At 48.2% G+C, this 22,411-nt stretch overlaps 1 protein-coding gene across 5 annotated transcripts in view; it reads right to left on the bottom strand.

Moving 5' to 3' along the window:
- The window catches only part of KCNT1 (potassium sodium-activated channel subfamily T member 1), a 131,536-nt gene that overhangs the window by 92,653 nt on the left and 16,472 nt on the right, over positions 1 to 22,411 (bottom strand). The window contains exon 1 of one of the 5 annotated variants that reach the window (XM_072124644.1): positions 18,205 to 18,315. The exons of 3 other annotated variants lie outside the window; for them this stretch is intronic. The gene's annotated coding sequence lies outside the window, so the exon portion shown is untranslated. Of the gene's footprint in view, positions 1 to 10,788; positions 10,805 to 18,204; positions 18,316 to 22,411 lie in introns of those variants that run through there. One more of the 5 variants, XM_072124645.1, reaches the window with a different exon arrangement.

The raw sequence follows: 22,411 nt of genomic DNA on the forward strand, positions 1-22,411 counted from the left end.
AGAGACTCTCACACTTATCCCGGTTGATCTTGGACCCAGAAGCCTCTGAGTAGTGGTCAACCTCTGACATCACCCACTGCGCCTCCCCTCCCGAGGACACGAAAACGGTGACATCATCGGCATACGCTACCACCCTTAGAGTGGCTTCCGGTGCTGCCCGATCCATCCCGACTCCCACCAACGGCCCACGATCAACCCTCCTAAGGAATGGGTCAATCGCGAACACGTATAAAAGTGGGCTCAGAGGACAACCCTGGCGAACACCAGACCCGACCTCAAAAGAGCGGCCAATCCAACCGTTCACAAGCGGGAAACTCTCTGCCCCTGCGTACAAAACCTTTAGCCAATTGACAAACCCGCCCGGCAGGCCATACCTCAGAAGGACAGACCAGAGGTACTCGTGGTTAACCCGATCAAACGCTTTTGCCTGATCCAAGGACAGCAAGTACCCCTTCCAGTTACCAGCCCTGCCCTGCTCCACTGCCTCCCGGACACAAAGCACAGCACTAAATGTACTGCGGCCTGGAACAGAGCAGTGCTGGGTCCCCGAAAGGAGCCGGGGTGCAAACTGCACCAGCCGATTAAACAGCACCTTTGCCAAAACCTTTCTGTCCGTATTGAGAAGCGCTATGGGACGCCAGTTCTCAACACGAGATCGGTCCTTACCCTTTGACAGGATGATCAGAGCAGACCTCCTCATTGACTTCGGCAGAGCGCCCGAGGAAAGACACTCATTGAATACCTCAGTCAAGAGGGGAACCAAGGCGTCCTTAAAGGTCTTATAAAACTCAGATGTTAAGCCATCCGGACCTGGCGATTTCTTGAGGGCGAGCCCTTCAATCGCCCGGCTGACTTCCTCTTCCCTGATCACTTCGGTCAAAACATCAAGAGAGGGGTCTACTCCTGGCTCAGGGACAGTTTCAGCCAGGAAAGCCGACATCACATCCCGATCTAGATCCTTCCTGCCCAAGAGGTGCGAGTAGAAGAATCTGACGACCTCCAGAATCCCTGATCTGGACCTTTTCAGGGATCCCGTACTGTCAACCAGTCCCGTGACAACTTTACCATTCACTGACATCTTGCAGTTTCTGTAAGGGTCGGGCGAGCGGTATTTCCCGTAATCCCTCTCAAAAACCAAAGATGCGTGTCTATCATACTGACACCTCTTCAGCAAGGATTTCACTCTGGAGATGTCCTCACGACTACCTCCAGTCGAGACGAGATGCTCGAGTTTCCTCCTCAGGCCCTGATACAGGCGGTACCTGTCCAGGCTCCTGAGGCTCGAGAGCTGGCGGAAGAATCTCGCCACCCTTTTCTTGAGCATCTCCCACCACTCTGACTTACTGCTACAAAGGCCCAGCAATGGTACCTGGCTCTGAAGAAAGTCCTCAAAGGATTGTCTGATCTCCGCTTCTTCCAGGAGAGACGAATTGAGCTTCCAGTAGCCTCTTCCCATCCGGGGGGTCTCTGTAACATTCAGAGAAAACAAAATTAAACAGTGGTCGGAGAACTCCACCTCAACAACGGACACCGCTGAAGAGATGGCTTCCTCCTTTAAATAAAACCTGTCTATTCTAGACCTGCAGCTACCCCTATAATAGGTGAACCCCGCGTGGCCTGGGGTGTGCCGGATGTGGACATCCACCAGGCGAGCCTCACTGGCTATGCTATTAAGAGCGACGCTATCATAAGTCAGCTTGTCTCTGGAACCTCCCCTATCCTGGGACCTCGTGACAGCATTGAAGTCCCCTCCAAAGACCACCTGCCGACTTGTAAAAAGGTAGGGCTTGATCCTCATAAAGAGACACTTCCTGTCCCACTTGGACTGGGGACCATAGATGTTAATTAGGCGAAGTTCTTGTCCCTTCATGAGGACATCCAGGATCAGGCACCTCCCCATTTCTAACTCAATAACTCGTCTGCATTCTACCGGTACGGTAAAAAGGACCGCCACTCCGCTATACGGCTCGGCCGCAAGAGACCAATAGGAAGGCCCGTGTCTCCATTCCCTCTTAGCTTTAAACACGGCCGCCAAATCTGGCAGCCTGGTCTCCTGCAAAAATAAAATGTCGGCTTCAACACGGCCGAGAAAATCAAAGGCCGCAAATCTAGCCGCATCAGACTTAATGCTGGCGACATTAATGGACACCAGCGTCAACGGAGTGGGTGCCGCCATCATGAGTGATTGAGTTAGACGGCTTTCTTTTTACCCATCTTACCACCACCCTCGGGAAATGAACACCCCCTTTTTAGACATATTGTGGTGTCCATCTCCCGCCCCTCTGATGCTTCAGGGGCAGATCCAGGACCTGCCCCCTCATCCTCGTCTCCAGACTCTGGGCCAGTCTCCCCTCCTGAGGACCCTGACTCCCCAGGGGGAGACTCGGCACCTCCTGCAGGCTCCGCCACCTCTGGCCCTTCACCCTCAGCCCCTCCATCGGCAGGAGAGGCTCTATCCAGGGCCAGGAATCGATTTGAAAGTTCGACCAGCGGGGGGTCGGTTGCACCTTCCTTGGGTACCTTAGTCAGGGAGGGAGAAGATCTTACACCTCCCTTCTTTTTACCCTTTTTCTTCTTTTTGGCGCCACGCTTACGCTTTTCCTCTAGCCACGCCCTATTATCCTCATCCATACTCTCATAATGGGAGGAGTCTGAGGACGTGGCACCTTCCTCTCTCTCGATCCTCCTGACCTCCTCATCCAGTACATCATCCCCTGGGGCCTCAGCGACAGGTGTGGTCTCCAGGACAGCGCCAGAGGTTGTCCCAGCAGCCCGAGACTCCCCCCGCTCTCTCTCCTGTTGACGCTTTTCTAGACGCCTTAGCTGGGCAGGCGTCTTTTTCCTGTCTTTCTTCCCTGGCCCCTCCATTCCTCCGCCTCTGCTAGTCCCCTCCCCAGCAGATTCAGCCTCATGGCTTTCATCCGCTGAGGCTGAGCCCGCATTAGCGACGGAAAGAGGACAACGACTGTACGGGTGACCGAGATCACCACACAGGTTACACCTAATCTGCCCTGTACAGGATGCGGCAAGATGGCCGACACCCCCACACAACGCACACTTCTGCACGGTGCAGTTTGCGCTGAAATGTGTGGGGTCACCGCACCTGTGACACAGCTTAGGCTGCCCCCGGTAGAAGATCAGGATCCGATCCCTCCCCAGGAAGGCTGATGAAGGGATGTGGGCGACTGAGTTACCTGAACGCCTCAACTTCACCATGAAGGTCCAGGCCCCTGACCAGATACCAAACTCGTCACGATTTTTTTCTGGTAATCCTAGCACCTCTCCATAACGATTCATCCAGGTCATGATGTCAAAGCAAGATAGTGATTCGTTACGGGTAAGAACGGTCACTTTCTTGACTTCGCTCTGGCGGGACACTGCTTGCACAGCAAAGTCCCGCCACTCGGGCTCGTTGTATCTCAGCTCATAGTTGGACCAGAAGAGCTCAAGCCCCTCTGGCCGAACAAAGCTGACATCAAACTCAGATGTACCATAGGGATGGATCAAGGCAAAGATGTCAGCCGCCTTGAAGTCCATCTTCAGCAGCAGCTCAACTACCCGTGCCCGAGGGGGACACACATCACTGCCACGCCACCGAAGACGGACCACATTCCTACGGTTAGCACCCGGCCCGGTTGTCGGGAGCGACCATGGTGTCTCCCTGCCTCTTTGCTCTCGGAAGGCAGACAGGCCGTGCCTCTCTATCCAAAACGACAAATCAACCTCCTGCCCCGCTACATTGATCGTCCTTTCTCCCTTCTGTAAGGCCTGCAGGAGGCGCCGTTGCAAAAAGCCGTCCCCAGAGCCCAGAGACGAGGATGATGGAACCCTACTTCCCCCAGCAGCGACACTGGCATAGCTCTTAATAGGGGCCGCCACTGGGGGAGCAACCGGACCAACCCCTGCACCCACCACATTAACACTACCCACCTCCATGCCACCCGCACCACCAGTCACTCCATCACTCACTCCCATAACTGGTAACGGTTCTGCATCACTCACACCATTCACACCAGCCACCACAACATTACTGACACCATTCACACTGGCTGGACCAGCACCAACATCAGGGGACATGACCACCTCCGCATCTTCGGGCACAAGGGACGGGGGTCTCCTCGCAGAGCATCGCCCAAAGGGGACCACAACTCTTGTCGCACTTGTGCCCTCCGCATCATCGGTAGCAGATGTTATTTTGCTTTTTCTGGGACTTGGTAACATTCGCCGCTGCTCTTTAGCCGGTGTGAGGCGCCGCTGATTTTCAGTCTCCACAGAATGTGCATTATCTCCAACACCGACACAGAATAACACTTTTTGTCTGGGAGGTCCGGAGCCCTCAGCCTCAGCGACCCCTCCACACTGCCCCCGCCTCTCAACTGGGTGATCAGCAGCAACAGCATGAAGAGGCGCCGAGGCACCGGAAGCTGCCACCAGTGCCGGGCTATCCCCCCCTCCCACTGGGGGACGCACCACAGCACTGGATTTTGATCGTATCGCCACATCCGAGCCGCCCTGACTGTCCGGCCTTGCGGCCGATGCCTCCCCTGCTCCCCCACTGTTACCACAAACAGAGACGGAGCCCATCGCCACATCAGATGTCACACCTGTAATCTCCCTGCACCTTTGCACCGGGTCCACAGCAGAACTCGGGGGGGTTTGGGTAGCAGGGCTTGCACAGTGAGCTGACCCTGCGCTTTGCCCGGGGGGGTGCACAGGGAGGGGGGTAAAGATGAAACGTACCTCTTCTTGCTGCTTTGGCCTGGTCTTCTTACTCTTCCTCCGGCTGCTCCCCCCAGCGGCTTCCTCTGGGAGTTCATCACCAAAAGAAAAGTTTTCCATGCGCACTGGGGACTCGAGCAGCCGGATCTCTGCCATGAGCGCCCCTCCCTGGCTGCCGGTGTCACTGTCCTCCCCCGAGCGAGGTGTTACCGCTGACTGTCCTGCAGGGGGCCCACTGCACGAGGCCTGCTGATCTTCCTGCAGGCCGCCAGGTGGGAACTGCTGCTCGTTATCATCATCATCATCCTCCTCCTCCACCTGGCTCGCAGGCTGCAATCCCCTCAGCCTTTGCTCTCTGTTATCAGCCATCTGAGCAAATCGGTCATCATTAACAAGTTTTTCTTTAAACGGGCCGCTATTATCTAATATGAAAGTTTTTCTTTTATCAAGTTTAGCAATCTCTGCCTTCAGGTGGTTAATTTCTCCATTAATTTCCATCTTGCGCTTCTTTGGCGCTGTGTTCGCCCTGGCGCGGGCACATCGCAGCTCCTCCCGGAGCCTCCTGATGGTCTTGGTCGCCTCTTCGTACTCACAGAGGTGGCTCTGGACCCGGGAGGCATAGGTGGACAAAGACTCCCGGGGCCCCTGCACCGCCCAGCCTCCCCCCGCATGGTCAGCCTTACCTCTGTGAGCACTCCGCTTCATGGCTCCAGCCCCGGAAGGACCGCTCTCACCCGCACCATCATGGACATCCAGCTTCTGGGTTTGCCTCTTAACACTAGACTCAGGGGGAGTAGGAGCTGTATTACTACGACTCCTGGTGGATCGTCTCACCCCTGAGTCCTCCATAGCGCTGGCCGGTAGCTGGCTACCCCTGCCCCCCGCCGGCCTGGCCCGGGAAGCAGGAGCCTGGGGCTTGCCGCTCTGGCTCATGCCTGGAAACCCACCCCCTCCCTGGGAAGGGAGAGAGCAGGCCCCAGGTGGAGGTGGCTTTCCCTGGAGCTCAGAGCAGCAGCAGCACACAGCCTCTCACAGCAACAGACAGAGCTTAACGATGTAACGAGCTCCAGAGATGCACTCACTATCTGCTGCTGGTGCAGTCACTGTGTACATACATGACATTACTTATCCTGTACTGATCCTGAGTTACATCCTGTATTATACCCCAGAGCTGCACTCACTATTCTGCTGGTGCAGTCACTGTGTACCTACATGACATTACTTATCCTGTACTGATCCTGAGTTACATCCTGTATTATACCCCAGAGCTGCACTCACTATTCTGCTGCTGGTGCAGTCACTGTGTACATACACGACATTACTTATCCTGTACTGATCCTGAGTTACATCCTGTATTATACTCCAGAGCTGCACTCACTATTCTGCTGCTGGTGCAGTCACTGTGTACATACATGACATTACTTATCCTGTACTGATCCTGAGTTACATCCTGTATTATACTCCAGAGCTGCACTCACTATTCTGCTGCTGGTGCAGTCACTGTGTACATACATGACATTACTTATCCTGTACTGATCCTGAGTTACATCCTGTATTATACTCCAGAGCTGCACTCACTATTCTGCTGCTGGTGCAGTCACTGTGTACATACATGACATTACTTATCCTGTACTGATCCTGAGTTACATCCTGTATTATACTCCAGAGCTGCACTCACTATTCTGCTGCTGGTGCAGTCACTGTGTACATACATGACATTACTTATCCTGTACTGATCCTGAGTTACATCCTGTATTATACCCCAGAGCTGCACTCACTATTCTGCTGCTGGTGCAGTCACTGTGTACATACATGACATTACTTATCCTGTACTGAGTCACATATGTATGATATATATGTAAAGTATATTTATCTAGTGCTATAGCTCAGGGTCTCCTCCTCTTCTGACATACTGGACAGTAAGCAATTTCCACAGTATGACCTTTAAATAACAGCATGGATACTATTCCAAAAGCAATTTTTCCATGTGAAGGGTGTAGTAAATATTGTTGGCGCACACATCGCTTGCTCATCCGCTTGTAAACGGAAGAAACTTCTATAAAATCATAAATCACAGCGCTGCACTTCCAGAACATATGACAACACATTGGCTACAGGTAATGAAGCATGATCTGCAGATCGGAGGTCAATCTTATGTGCCAGAGCTGCATTCACAATTCTGGAGGCCTCAGAGCTGAAATCTACCTATCCATATAGCTGAATAAAACACTGAATCTCTGTATTATGGTGAGGATAGCGGTTGGAGGTATTTACCCCTAGCAGGGCCTTCAGGCTTAGAAGGATTTAACCCTAGTCACCAAATGGGAAGAAATGTCCTTTCTACAATTCCCTCTTATGTGAAATCTCTTCGGTTTACCTATTTAAAAAATCTCCTACAAAGTCATGTGACGATGAGCAGAGAAGAGTCATATTTTACCTGCGATGAGTCAAGTTTAGTTGTTATAGGAGGAGCATCACATCAGACGTCTCTATCTTTGGTTCTATAGCACCTAGCAACATTTAGTTAAGAATCTCATCTTTTAAATCACATAAGGCTTGCTGTTCTGTGGGCTACATAACTAGACACAGGCATATAAGAAAAAAGATGAGAACTTGAGGTTTTAGCTGCAGAAACATTTATCTACTACCGGTATATCCGGTTCTGTAGATCACAGAACCACAAGGTTGATGTGATCTTAAAGATGAGATTTTCATCTTTAATATGACACCATGTACTATACTATAGATAAGAAGATAGGGCGCAGGGGCGTAACTAGGAGAGGCTGGGCCCCATACATATTATGCAGCACATTGTACAGTATAATATGTATATAATGTTGCACATCATCCATTCTTTAGTGTCAGGTTGAATGACGGGGCCCCCTGACGCTGCGGGGCCCATAGCAGCTGCTATGGCTGCTTCCACTGTAGTTACGCCCCTGATAGGGCGTCTAAAGTAATACTACTCACCCCCCCCCTGCAGCCTCTAAACTTGACTTATCTTATGTAAAATATGACACTCCTCTACTCATTTTCACTTGACTTTGGAGGAGATTTTTACTATAGGTAAACAGGTGAGACTTCATATAAAAGAGAGAATTCTAGGGGGGGTGGTAATTTAATGGGGTAAAATATGGTCCCAGGTTTGCTTTAAGAGTACAGTATGACAAGGGTAGGCCCAAGCTTTCAGTAGGTCCCTGGGCGGCAGAGTCTCTGTTGGCCCCTTGGCAATGAACACATGAGGCAACATAAAAATTCTAAAACTAAGAGTCTCTGGTTCCCTAAAATATGCCATAGTTCATCCCAAACAGCCCCCTCATGGAGATTTTATATAAAGCCCCTCTCACCCACTATGGATTCATTAGATACAGCCCTGTCACCCCCATGGATTCCTTATGTACAACCTTATGTCGGCCCCACCAGCAGCCCTGGGCCCGGGCACTTGCCCGGATATGCCCAGTGCTTGCGCCGGCCCCGAGTACAACCAGGAGTATTCTGAAAAGGGGTACAAATATTAGCCCAGGAGATGCCAAGGACTGAGCGTATTATAAAGGCCACATACCTTAAATGTCACTTCTTCATCTTAAAGCCGCAGAACATAAGACCCCAGAGGATAATTAAAGTTGAGCAAAATAAAGTCGTTCTTATGTGGCGGAACAATGACATTTCCCATCCAATCTGAAATATCTCCTAATTGGCCATTAAAACTCTCAAGAGCTGAAAAGCTATAGGTTTCTCCTATATCCCCTCCCCCCCCTCCTTATCAAACCGTCTCCGATCTTTCATGAAACTTCTCAATTTCTAAGTGACAGTAAAGATGCCGTAGGGTCCGTTACCGTCTCCGGCCTTAAAGAGAAACACAGTAAACTGCATCTATGAGGGCGACGCACCGGCTTGTTAGCAGGTCTGGCCCTTTAAGGGTGATGCCACACATGGCGTTTTGAAACCGTTTTTGGTCCGTGTTTTAGCAGTCCGTTAAAAAACGCAGCAGTTTTTGACAGGTTTTACCAATTAACTTAATTAAAACTGTTCAAAAAACGGATGAGTTTTCAAAAAACGCATACGTTTTTTAACGGACTGCTTAAAAACGGACCAAAAACAGTTTCAAAATGCCATGTGTGGCATCACCCTAAAAGTCGCCAAATTAGTAACTAGGAGAGGCTGGGCCCCATACATATTATGCAGCACATTGTACAGTATAATATGTATATAATGTTGCACATCATCCATTCTTTAGTGTCAGGTTGAATGACGGGGCCCCCTGACGCTGCGGGGCCCATAGCAGCTGCTATGGCTGCTTCCACTGTAGTTACGCCCCTGATAGGGCGTCTAAAGTAATACTACTCACCCCCCCCCTGCAGCCTCTAAACTTGACTTATCTTATGTAAAATATGACACTCCTCTACTCATTTTCACTTGACTTTGGAGGAGATTTTTACTATAGGTAAACAGGTGAGACTTCATATAAAAGAGAGAATTCTAGGGGGGGTGGTAATTTAATGGGGTAAAATATGGTCCCAGGTTTGCTTTAAGAGTACAGTATGACAAGGGTAGGCCCAAGCTTTCAGTAGGTCCCTGGGCGGCAGAGTCTCTGTTGGCCCCTTGGCAATGAACACATGAGGCAACATAAAAATTCTAAAACTAAGAGTCTCTGGTTCCCTAAAATATGCCATAGTTCATCCCAAACAGCCCCCTCATGGAGATTTTATATAAAGCCCCTCTCACCCACTATGGATTCATTAGATACAGCCCTGTCACCCCCATGGATTCCTTATGTACAACCTTATGTCGGCCCCACCAGCAGCCCTGGGCCCGGGCACTTGCCCGGATATGCCCAGTGCTTGCGCCGGCCCCGAGTACAACCAGGAGTATTCTGAAAAGGGGTACAAATATTAGCCCAGGAGATGCCAAGGACTGAGCGTATTATAAAGGCCACATACCTTAAATGTCACTTCTTCATCTTAAAGCCGCAGAACATAAGACCCCAGAGGATAATTAAAGTTGAGCAAAATAAAGTCGTTCTTATGTGGCGGAACAATGACATTTCCCATCCAATCTGAAATATCTCCTAATTGGCCATTAAAACTCTCAAGAGCTGAAAAACTATAGGTTTCTCCTATATCCCCTCCCCCCCCTCCTTATCAAACCGTCTCCGATCTTTCATGAAACTTCTCAATTTCTAAGTGACAGTAAAGATGCCGTAGGGTCCGTTACCGTCTCCGGCCTTAAAGAGAAACACAGTAAACTGCATCTATGAGGGCGACGCACCGGCTTGTTAGCAGGTCTGGCCCTTTAAGGGTGATGCCACACATGGCGTTTTGAAACCGTTTTTGGTCCGTGTTTTAGCAGTCCGTTAAAAAACGCAGCAGTTTTTGACAGGTTTTACCAATTAACTTAATTAAAACTGTTCAAAAAACGGATGAGTTTTCAAAAAACGCATACGTTTTTTAACGGACTGCTTAAAAACGGACCAAAAACAGTTTCAAAATGCCATGTGTGGCATCACCCTAAAAGTCGCCAAATTAGTGCAAGACTTTAGCTAAGTACCTGACAGTGGGTGAAAAACTGCCAACATCCAGTAAAATTACTACTTATACTTGTATACTACTACCATAACAGGAGAGGGGACCAATAAAGTGCCATATGGACACAGTAAGGTGCACTTTTGTTATTTGGAAGCGGCATTCCCACGTTATGAGGTTTGGTCATATTACTTTATGATCTCGCCAATTCTGAGAATGAATGGTTTGCCGCCATGATTTACACTGCATCGCCTTTAAAGTTTTCCAAGTCATGTGACCTTATAGGGATACAACGATGAAGGGGAGGCCGCACTACACGTATGCCTCTATGTGATTGCATTACCCCTTTAAGGTAGCGATCACTGGAGGATAAAGCCCAGCAAAACTACAACTCCTACCATGCCAAAGAGCAGCTCTCAGAGGATGTTTGGCGTTGTAGTTTGGCAGCAGGGTGGAGAGCACTGGTATGAAGCGAGCACCATGTGTGTGATGCCAGGGATGTAATTGAAAGCTTGCGGGTACTGATGTCACGGCGCCCCCCACTCACCATGATCTCAGGCTGCGGTGGAGGTTCTCACATCTCCAGGACGTCTCATTTTGTGCGGCTGGAGATAAATGACAATGTGATTTCATCTCCCCCCCCTCTAGTCGCCTGTTGTCTTGTCACATTGCCAAGTGGCAGCCTAGTCACAGACACATAAAGATTTAAGGCAGCGGGTCTGCGACGTGGAGCGCGGGCATCTGCAGTGCCATCAGCTGATGGGGACAAGACACAAGTCACGTCGTCTCCTCAGCGCCCCCCGGTCTGTGCTACCAGTCTGTCTCATGCTGCTTTGTGCCAGGGCATTTAGAGACACAGACATTTATGTCTTAAAGGAGTAGCAGAGCAGAGTTTGTCATATTTAGATGAAAACATGGCACGATAGGGCATGCAGCCATTTTTGGGTTAAAAACTAGAAGCCCCATTGGAACGAATGTGTGTAGAAGACCCAGTGTCGGATTGGATTGTCTAGGGCCCACCGCCGTACACCATAGCTTGCTCTCTAGTCATTGCCTTGGACTGTTATGGTCTTAGGAGCCTCTGTGAGCCAGCAATATATACCCATAAAATAGGGCCTGGGGGCCACCAAGCTCAGGGGCCCACTGGTGGATCCACCTGGGGACCAGTCTGCGCCCGAGGAGACCTCAGAGCTCACCCAAATACTGCAGTCTCTTACAACAGCTGCTAGAGGGGCTGGCAGATACTTGTTCCCACTAAATTGCTCACCTATCCTCAGGATGTGTAGATAGATAGATAGATACTGATAACTAGTGCCATAAACAGTGTAAGTCATCCCTAACATGTAGCCAAACCGCTTTTAGTAGTAGCTTTCTCCCTAGACTTCAGAAATTTCCGTGGAGGCTTGTCAGTAATCTGCTGACAGGCTCTTGCCTTGAATGTATGTTTTCAAAGCCAGGAACACATGCCCACACCTTGCTCCACCAGTTGATTGACCTGGGTAAGAGCAAGCCATCAGGTCTCCAAATTTATTGGTGTAAAGGGATGTGCTATTACGGTTGTTGTGCGCCAATTTACAGTAAATATTTCCCTGACTACTATTTGTTCTCAGCCATGAGGAAAACATTGGCACCCTCTGGTATGGGCGAGTTCTGCAACTTTACTGTTGTAGAGTCTGTAACTCCTGTATGTAGATGACTGTCCAGCTGTACATCTGAAAGCTTGCCACTCCTGGCTCTTTTCTCTTCCTCCTCTCTCCTTTGAGTGTAAGAAATACCAGCAGGAGGAAGAAATACAGTACACCACACATCAAGGTGTTGATGGGTAGGAAAGCGCCCAACAGGGGCTTAAAGGAAACCTACCACTCGTAGTGGCAGGTTTCTGATGGAAATACCGGGCACCAGCTCAGGGTGAGCTGGTGCCGGAGCTTATTTTCGTTTCGTTTTAAACTTTATAGCCGGCGCAGGCAGGTACGCGCTCGGCGCTTACCATGCGCGCGGCTCTCATTCACTTCCTATGTAGCCGCGCGCACGGTAAGCGCCGAGCGCGTACCTGCCTGCGCCGGCTATAAAGTTTAAAAAGTGTTTTAAACCGCGATACCGCGGTTTAAAACACTAACGAAAATAAGCTCCGACACCAGCTCACCCTGAGCTGGTGCCCGGTATTTCCACCAGAAACCTGCCACTACAAGTGATAGGTTTCCTTTAAGTAAATCAGTAGCAGCCATAGCAGCCGCAATGGGGCCCGCAGTGTCAGGGGGCCCCGGCATCTTACTTGAAACACTAATGAATAGACGATGTGCACCATTTATACATATTATGCTGTACATTGCACACCATTATATGTATATAGCAGTGCACATCATCCACAGTATACAGCATGAATCGGGAGCTCAGATAAGAAACGTCGGGAGAGAAGTATGGGACAGTAGAATGACAGGACTAGGGACGTCGCATCTCTACTTCCCGCCATGTACTTACCCTTGTGTGAATAGTGTATAAATATAACATAAATGTCTGCGTGTATAATAAATGTGTGAGTATACAAATATGTATATTTTTTGCGGGGTCGGGGGGGCCCCATTCATAAGTCTGCTATGGGGCCCTTCTTCTCCTAGTTACGCCCCTGTGCCTAGGACGTATATCCCTATAATCCAGGCGCAGTTACTGTGTAGCGCCTCCATTGTGTCTGGATTAAGGAATCCACGAGAACCTCTTCTTATTCCGAGGAGGAGGAAGAAAGAGAAAGGTTTGTGCCTAAGACGCACTTGAGCTCTGCTCATCTCTGGATTCTCTGGAGGAAGGTCAGGAAGAACCTCCATAATACGGGAGAAGGATCTGCAGTTAATGAGATCTGGGATTCATCGCCCTCTCACGGCTGTGAAGCTGGAAACCATCCATTATTCCCTGTTATCAGCCATTCCCCAATAGGGGTATACACAGTACATTATCAGACGCATCTCTTATAATGGAGACAAACCTACCTACACCTATGACTGATTGCAGAAAATTGGGTTAGAATGAACCTGTAAGCGACCAAAAAAAATAAAATCCGACTATAAGAGGCACAAAAAATAGTCAAGCTACCTGGTGCCCTCAGTTCTAGCTGGGACACCTCTACTGAGATGTTCCCATTTCCAGTTGGGTCGAGGCCAAAATGTCTGCTGACTTGTACAACGAAGCGCCCTTTAAGTCAAAGACACGCCCCCAACTCCAAAATGGCCCCTGACTTCTTAAAGGAGGTTGGTTGTTAGTCTTAGACACACCCATTACCCTACGTCTACGACTAACAACTAACCAAAGGTCATTTTGGAGGCACCCGGATCAGAAAAGAAGAAACCAGGTGAGGACTATTCACACCAAAATGTTTCGTCAAATGTTAATTTCTGGGTGCAGGGTCACTCTAAGCCATCAAGTACGTATTGCGTTACTCCATTCACATACAAAGCTGCTGTCCTGTATAGTTGTAAGGTTTGGGGTAACTGTATTGTAATGCTAAGGTCGCAGGTAGGTTCTTGGATTCTAGTCGCGCCATCCTGCGACATTAACATTAGACACCGCCCAAAATCTTATTCTAGGAACACAACATTAGATGTATTTTTTTCCGGTTTGGTGCAGGATTTATGTCTGTGCCCCATCTCGCAGGGAAATCTGCCCCTGCCTCACAGTAAATGGACGCTTAGTCCTCCTGATATTGTTCCACTTCAATTATCCTAATGACTGTAATTGCAATCATAGAGTGTAGAGAATCTCCTCTGCCGGGTTCAAGTTACAGATCAGATCCCACTTGTAGGGAATCTGGAGTGTTCTGCATTGTATGAAGCAGGTATATGTACAATGTGCAATGTCTTCTCTCCATGCTTTATACTGCAGCACTGACTTTTTAGAGTTGATTTCCAATATCAAGTGTGACCAAGCTATTAGGACCCCCGCTACAGTCTGTGGAGGTGATAGATAGATATATCTATCTATCTATGGGTGACCCCCTCCATGTCTATTCCCCTACAAGCAGCAGCACTTTGAGTCGTTTGCCGCTAATAAATCCCTCGCAGCCGTCGTACGATATTTGCATCTGATTTAGAAGCTTTACACTTCACATTTACATTTTGTTAATTCCTTGGTGGCGACTTCTTCGTAATGTAAAGACATTTCAAAGAGAATATGTGATAAAGACGAGGATGCAAAATGTCAGAGGGACACAGAAAACAAAGGAGGGGCTTGAAAGCTATAGATTGGGATTTAAAGGGAACCCGTCACCAGGTTTTACCACAAGTCATCTCAGGGGATGAAATGTCCTTTCTAGAATTCCCTCTTATGGGAAATCTCACCCTATGACCTATAAAAAATATCCCCTACAAAGTTGCATGAAAATGAGCAGAGAAGAGTCATATTTTGCCAGAGATGAGTCAAGTGTACATGCTACAAGGGGAAAGTCACCTCAAGCACTGAGGTTCTAAAGTATTTTGAATCATGGGGTCATATTAAAGATAAGATTCTCATCTTTTAGATCAGATCAGGCTCGATGTTCTATGATCTACAGAACAGGAGATACAGGCAGTTATATAGGACCGGTCACACGGATTTGGGACCCTAAACCAACTACGGGTAAATATAGACCTGTGGTTTAGGGTACCGAATCAGCCTGTATCAGGTCTCTACATAGGCCCCATGCAGTGGCGTAACTAAGAGAGGCAGGGCCCCATAGAGAACCTCTGAACGGGGCCCCACTTTCCCCTTTAAAAATATACAAACAGTGTATACACACCATATTCACAGACATGCAGCATATAATCATGACATATGCATATACATTTAGAGCACATATACAGCATATTCACATGAAATACCCCAGATGCTGGGGACCCCCTGACACTGTGGGCCCCATAGCAGCTGCTATCACTGTAGTTACTCTAGGTAAGAAAACATTTGTACTTACCTAGATGCAAGTCCAATGAGATACATCGGCCTCTTCTCACTACGTTATGTGAAGCCGGGATAAGACCCTGGTTTCACTATAACCATGGCACATGCATAGTGAAGCCAGGGTGTACTACTCTAGCTTCACCGATAGAAGCAGAACCTCATACAGGGCGATTCGGGGTGCTAAACCACTGGTCCAAAAGGATGTGTGGGTGGTATAGTGCCCTGAAAGGCAGAAACTGGATATGTAACTATATCTGTAAATGCTTGTATATCTGGTTCTGTAGCTCACCTGATGTGATCTGAAAGATGAGATTCTCATCTTTAAAATGGCACCAGAAGAATTTTTCTATGTGCTATAGATCTGAATATAAGGGCAGCTGAATTGACTCTCCCCTTGCAGCCTCTAAATCTGACTCATTCAACCAAAATATGACTCTTTGCTCAGAGCCATGAGAGTCACAGCACAGTTTTGATATTTGAAGCGCACTATAAGAAAGCTAAAGACTGATTGGCTGCTATGGACAAAAAGACAATTGGGTTCCGTATTCACACCTTCAGTGGGACTGTCCCAGATTTTAACGCAACTCTATGACTTAATTACTTATTTGTGTAATTAGGGCTATGCTTGTGATACGTGATGGCGTCTAATTTCCATCACTTTTCTGTCCGTGTGTCTGTAACTTTCTATTTCTAAATCATCTGTTTAAAAAAGCGGGAGGACTTCTAACCCACCAAAACAAAGGTCATATGACGGTACAATTTCCAGATGGTCTCCTAGCAACAGCCCGCCAAAAATTATTTTCACTTACCCTTTGACTTGCATGGTCATGTTGTGTCTGAAAATTTTACCAAATTGGGATACACTTCCATTTGTTTTTTTACGGAACCGCAGTCGGAATTGATATAATGAAATCTGTGCGTCTGTGTGCTGACATAATCACAATTTTCGGATGAAATATTTATACCTGCCCCCTACCAGAGGCCGCCCGGCGCTCAGAAGAGAAGGTCGTGCTCGTGCATCCATCAGACTCCATGTCATTTTTTTTGTTTTGATCACGTCTCTAAAAAGTGTTCAAGTCACAAAAAAATGGGCGTGTTTATGTCACAAAAATGGGAGTGGCTGAAGAAATGGGGGCATGGTGCACCTCTGCCCTTCCCACTGAGAACTGGGTGGTGTCACATGTGGTGTTTTGAACCTGTTTGCAGGCCATTCTCTAAGCAGTCCGTTAAAAAACCCCATGCGGTTTTTTTTTACAACGCATCCATTCTTGACCGTTTTTTGTCTGTTTTTCCCAATTATCTTAATTAACACCACCCTTAGCGTACAGCAAATGTTACCAAAACAGAACCTAAACCAGATTGGGTCTGTCACATTGGGCCAGATGTCTGGGGGTCCTCCAGTAGAGTTGAACACAATGGTGAGGGAGGGAGCTGTCAGATTCCCGCTCCACCATTGAACCAAAAAGGAGCAAGAGGAAAGGGGCATAAGTCATGGGGATACAAATAAGGGACTTTATAAGTGGAGAGGACTCAAAGTAAAGTGTGATTATTAAGGAACTACAGGAAATAGGGTGTTATTAGTTGATGGGTTGTATTAGGGGGCGTTATCAAAAAGCAGAGAAGGGTTGGCACAGGCAAAGGGGCCTTTAGGGGACACTATAATATTTGGGGCCATATTATACATTTTGGGCACACCGGGGTTATGGGCAGGCAACTGTTCGACCCATTCCCAATTCTTCTCATCTCCCATGTGGCTGCACCCTGAGGCCAAGTTCACGCGCAGTGGGGAGCAGCTTCTCCCGTTTGAAAATGTGTTACGCCCTAATTTGGGAACAAGTAACACGCATTTTGCATTGTTTACCAGCAAAATATGAGCCTTGTTCCAGATCACAAGCCTGCGGGTGGAATGGGAGAAGATTGTCCCCGCTGCGCCTGATTTCTAAACACAATTCGGACCCAGTGTGTGACAGTGGCCCAAGGCAAGGTTCACATTACGTTTTGTGCGTTGTAAGAACATGTCGAGGGGATTCCGATGCGTCCTTACAACGTATGGCACAGATGTATAACACTCTATGCTTATATACAGTAGGATTTCCCCAGTGATGTCATATGGACAGTGACATCAACAGGTGCCCCCCCTCCTGATGAGCAGCATGTCCGCTCGGCGAGGCTGCAATGTGTTGCATCCGCTCCCCATAGGCTACTACAGCCTCCGCTGAGCAGATACAGAGCTCAGCATGAAGGAGCATATTGGAAAGACGTAGCTTGCTGCCCCTTGACGTTGCGTTTTGGTTGTGTTTTCATTGCGTTTAAAATGCTTTACAACAGCTGTGGAGAGGTGATTTGCCTAATTACATTACTATTTACATTTGTTAACACTATGTTAATGCATATGTTAACAAAATGCATTGTTAATGCATGTGTTAACATCACGTTTACACATGTTACATGTTACACGCAAATGTTAACAGTAAAGTAATAAGGCAAATCACCTCCTGTCAGCTGTAGTAATGTGTTTTAAAACACAATGAAAACACAACCAAAGCACAACAAGTGAACGCGCCCTGAGGCTGCGGTCAAATGTTGCGTTTTGTTTGCGTTTAACGCATGCGTTTTTAAACAGCTGAAGAGGAGATTTGCCCAATTACATTGTTGTCAATGCTGTATTTCATTAATAAAACACGTGTTAACACTTGTGTTTTGTAAACACAATGTTGACAACTATGTAATTAGGCAAATCTCCTCTTCAGCTGTTTAAAAACGCATGCGTTAAACGCAATAAGGGCCTGGTGTTTTGCTTTGTGTACGGATTGCTAGCGTTTCTATTGAGAAGCCCATGTGATTGGGTCGACCCCTCCCTGTTCTGTCTGGATTGGGTTTCAATATGTGTCAACGCAGCCTCAAAAAAGAAATGACACGCTGCTGATTCCTTGCACCGCACGTTGGTTTACCGGAGAAATATCCCCATGTGCCCAGCTGGTCCTGCATCAGGTATCCATTGCTGTGCAATACATTACTTGTCTACAGCTCTGTATGCACTCACCGTTACACCACACAGGTCAGGCCACTGGATGTGGTGATCTCCGGATGGCGGCTACAGTCTGACACAAGTGTGGTTGGGAGCTGTAACTAATGGAGGCTTTCCAGCACAGACGTCTCCTCCACCTGTGCGGGTCAATCAGACACATGATCCAGACTTTATCACCTGTGCCGGAGGTCACACAGGGGGGTTCTGAGGTCACACAAGGGGGTTCTGAGGTCACACAAGGGGGTTCTGCGGTCACACAAGGGGGTTCTGCGGTCACACAAGGGGTTCTGAGGTCACACAAGGGGGTTCTGCGGTCACACAAGGGGGTTCTGAGGTCACACAAGGGGGTTCTGAGGTCACACAAGGGGGTTCTGAGGTCACACAAGGGGGTTCTGCGGTCACACAGGGGGGTTCTGCGGTCACACAGGGGGGTTCTGCGGTCACACAAGGGGGTTCTGCGGTCACACAAGGGGGTTCTGCGGTCACACAGGGGGGTTCTGAGGTTACACAGGGGCGTTCTAAAGGTCACACAGGGGCTCTTGCCTAATGTTTTTAAAGGTAAGGACATGACATGTCGCCTGCAGTTGCAGCCTGGTACTTGCCCCAAGACTGCTATGTCAGAACATATCCTGCAAACACTTCATATCCTTGTTTTTAGTATTTTTTTTGGTCAGTTTAGCAGTATTTGGCCCTAAATACATATGACTGTATCTTGTGTGGCAGCACCCTGTCATTGTATCTATCTAGTAAGATTCCTGGATCAAAAAGCTGGCCGACAAACTGGGGCAAATCCTATGGTCTGATTTTTTAATAGCAGCAGTGCCACCCAGTGGTCATTATGGGCATAACAAAAATAGTGTGAAAGCGGACAAATACAGATGCATATGCAGCAAATATATCTATAATATTCACTCATGGGGTGATAAATATTCTAAAATATGCTCACAATGTAAAAAATACCCTATCAAAGAGAAGTTTTAGTAACAATAAGTTCTCCTTTGAGGTCGTACTCACACATGGAGTTTTTGTAGTGTTTTTAAAGGCAGCAAAAATGCAACTGGGAGGGGCTCGGATTAAATGGATTTGCTTTTTCACCAAAACAAATGTTTTTTGGAATGAGCACCAGTAGTTTTATATATAAGTAATGCAAAACGTGCAAAACGCATGCAAGGAATAAGAATAAATTATTTCCGCCTTTTTCCTAATATATTAACTTTAGGAGACTGAGGGGATGATAGAAGGAGCCCCCTTTATGCTGTGCACACACGTGGCATTTGCGGACACGATGCAAACGCAATCTTAGTTCAATATGGGATCTCAGGGGGAGTCTGTTTGTTGCATATTTTAACGCCCTGTGTGAATGGGGGGGGGGTCCCCATAAATAAGCCTCATGAATACATGTAACACATGATGGGACGCCTGAGCGGCCTGGCTGAGGGCGCGGAGCATCTGTAGCAGAGCAGAAAATGGGAAATGCCTCCTGCCATATTAATGTGACACAAACCAGCTGCCCGAGAGCCGCCCCGAGACTGTGACTACCACCAGGGTGGGATGTAAACAGCGCCCGATGGGAATCGTCTGACAGCGCCATTGTTTACCCAGGGGACATGCTAAGTGGATTATAGGGAGAGGTTTACGTTATTAACCTCTTTAATGGATAATCTTTTGGCCTATGTCGTGTGAACTGGGGTTCCTGAATACCTTTGGAGCTTTCCTGATGTGAATTAAAGTTGTTTATCCAAACCTTAAAGGGTTTTTCCGAATGAAACAAGTTAGACCCTATCAAAAGGATAGGGCCTAACCTGCTAATCAGTGGGAGTACCAGTGATGAGACCCCCACAGATCACTTTATCGAGGGGTAGGACCCCTTGCCGGTTCCTGTGATGAGTGGAGCAGCAGGACGCTTATGTCCGGCCTGCCCAGATCAACTCTATAGAGCTGACTGAGATAGCATCACTGAGACCCCCACTGATCAGCAAGTCCTGGGGATAGGGCCCAACTTGTTTTGTGGGAAAACCCCTTTTAAGGTTTGGATGAACATGTTTGCTGATCGGTGGAGGTCTCAGTGACTGAACCCCCACATATCACTAGTACAAGGGGTAAAATGTACTCCAGTTGGCCCCGTCGTTGTAGAGATCTGTAGGGGTCCCATCACTGAGTCCCCCACCAATCAGCATGTTAGGCTCTACCCTGTGGATATGGCCTAACTTGTTTTGTGGGAAAAACCCCTTTAAAGGATGGAAAAGTCAATGGTAGGTGGGAGTCACCAAATCAATTGAAAGAATGGGGGGAGATCTTGTACCCACAAATGATTTACAGGATTGTACAGTGGGTACGCAAAGTATTCAGACCCCTTTAAATGTTTCACTTATTGTATCATTGCAGCTCATTGGTAAGATTAAAGGTCTTTTTTTTTTTTCGCTCATTAATGTACACTCAATACCCCATCTTGAAAAAACGGAAATGTAGATATTTTTGCTAATTTAGTAAACAAGTTAAAACGGAAATATCACATAAGTATCAGCCCCTTTGCTGTGCCGTTCATATATAACTCACATGCTGTCCATTTCCTTCTGATCCTCCTTGGGATGGTTCTACTACTTCATCGGAGTCCAGCTGTATTTAATTAAACTGATTGGACCTAATTAGCAAAGGCACACACCTGTCTATATAAGACCCCACAGCTAGTAGTGCATGTCAGAGCACATGAGAATCAAGAGGTCTAAGGAACTGCCCAATAAAACTCAGAGACAGAATTGCAGCAAGGCACAGATCAGGCCAAGGTTACAAAAGAATTTCTGCAGCACCCAAGGTTTCTAAGAGAACAGTGGCCTCTATAATCCTTAAATGGAAGAAGTTTGGGACGACCACAACTGTTCCACAACCTGGCTGTCCAGCCAAACTAAGCAATCGCCGGGGAAGAGCCTTGGTGAGAGAGGTAAAGAGAATCCCCAAGATCACTGTGTGTCTCCTATCACTGCAGCCTCCAGCAGTCGGGGCTTTATGGCAGAGTCTGGAAGCCTCTCCTCAGTGCAACACATATGAAAGCCGCATACAGTGTGCAACACATGAAGTACGCCCGCGACTAAGAAATAAATTCTCTGCTCTGATTAGACAAAGATTGAACTTTTTGGTGTTAATTCTAAGCGGTGGAGAAAACCAGGCGCCGCTCATCACCTGCCAAATCCAATCCCAGCAGTGAAACATGGTGAGGGCAGCATCAGGCTATGGGGGGGGGGGGGGGATACCACTGGATGTAATGGAAAGAAAGATGAAAGCGGCCAAGTACAGAGATATCCTGGATGAGAACCTCTTCCAGATGCTCTGGACCTCAGACTGGTACGAACTTTCCAACAAGACAATGACCCTTAGCCAAACAGCTAATAACACAGCCGAGGCTTCAGAACATCTCTGTGACCATTCCTGACTGGCCCAGCCAGAGCCCGGACCTAAACCCAATGGAGCATCTCTGGAGAGACCTGAAAATGGCCCCCACCAACATTCACCATCCAACCTGAGGGAACTGGAGAGGATCTGCAAGGAAGAGGCAGAGGATCCCCAAATCCAGGGGGAGAAACTTGTAGCATCTTCCCAAGAAGACTCCTGGCTGCACCAGCTCCAAAGATGCTTCTACTCAACACTGAGCAAAGGGGCCGAATACTCATCACCGGGGGCCGAATACTCATCACCGGGGGCCGAATACTCATCACCGGGGGCTAAATATTTATCACCAGGGGCCGAATACTCATCACCATGGGCTGAATACTCATCACCGGGGGCTGAATACTCATCACCATGGGCTGAATACTCATCACCATGGGCTGAATACTTATCACCGGGGGCCGAATACTCATCACCATGGGCTGAATACTTATCATCGGGGGCTGAATACTCATCACCAGGGGCCGAATACTTATCAACGGGGGCTGAATACTCATCAACGGGGGCTGAATACTCATCAACGGGGGCTGAATACACATCACCGGGGGCTGAATACTCATCACCGGGGGCTGAATACTCATCACCGGGGGCTGAATACTCATCACCGGGGGCTGAATACTCATCACCGGGGGCTGAATACTCATCACCATGGGCTGAATACTTATCAACGGGGGCTGAATACTTATCAACGGGGGCTGGATACTCATCAACGGGGGCTGAATACACATCACCGGGGGCTGAATACACATCACCGGGGGCTGAATACTCATCACCGGGGGCT

Source organism: Engystomops pustulosus, chromosome 9 (genome assembly GCF_040894005.1).
Source record: "Engystomops pustulosus chromosome 9, aEngPut4.maternal, whole genome shotgun sequence".
NCBI classification, from domain to species: Eukaryota; Metazoa; Chordata; class Amphibia; order Anura; family Leptodactylidae; genus Engystomops; species Engystomops pustulosus.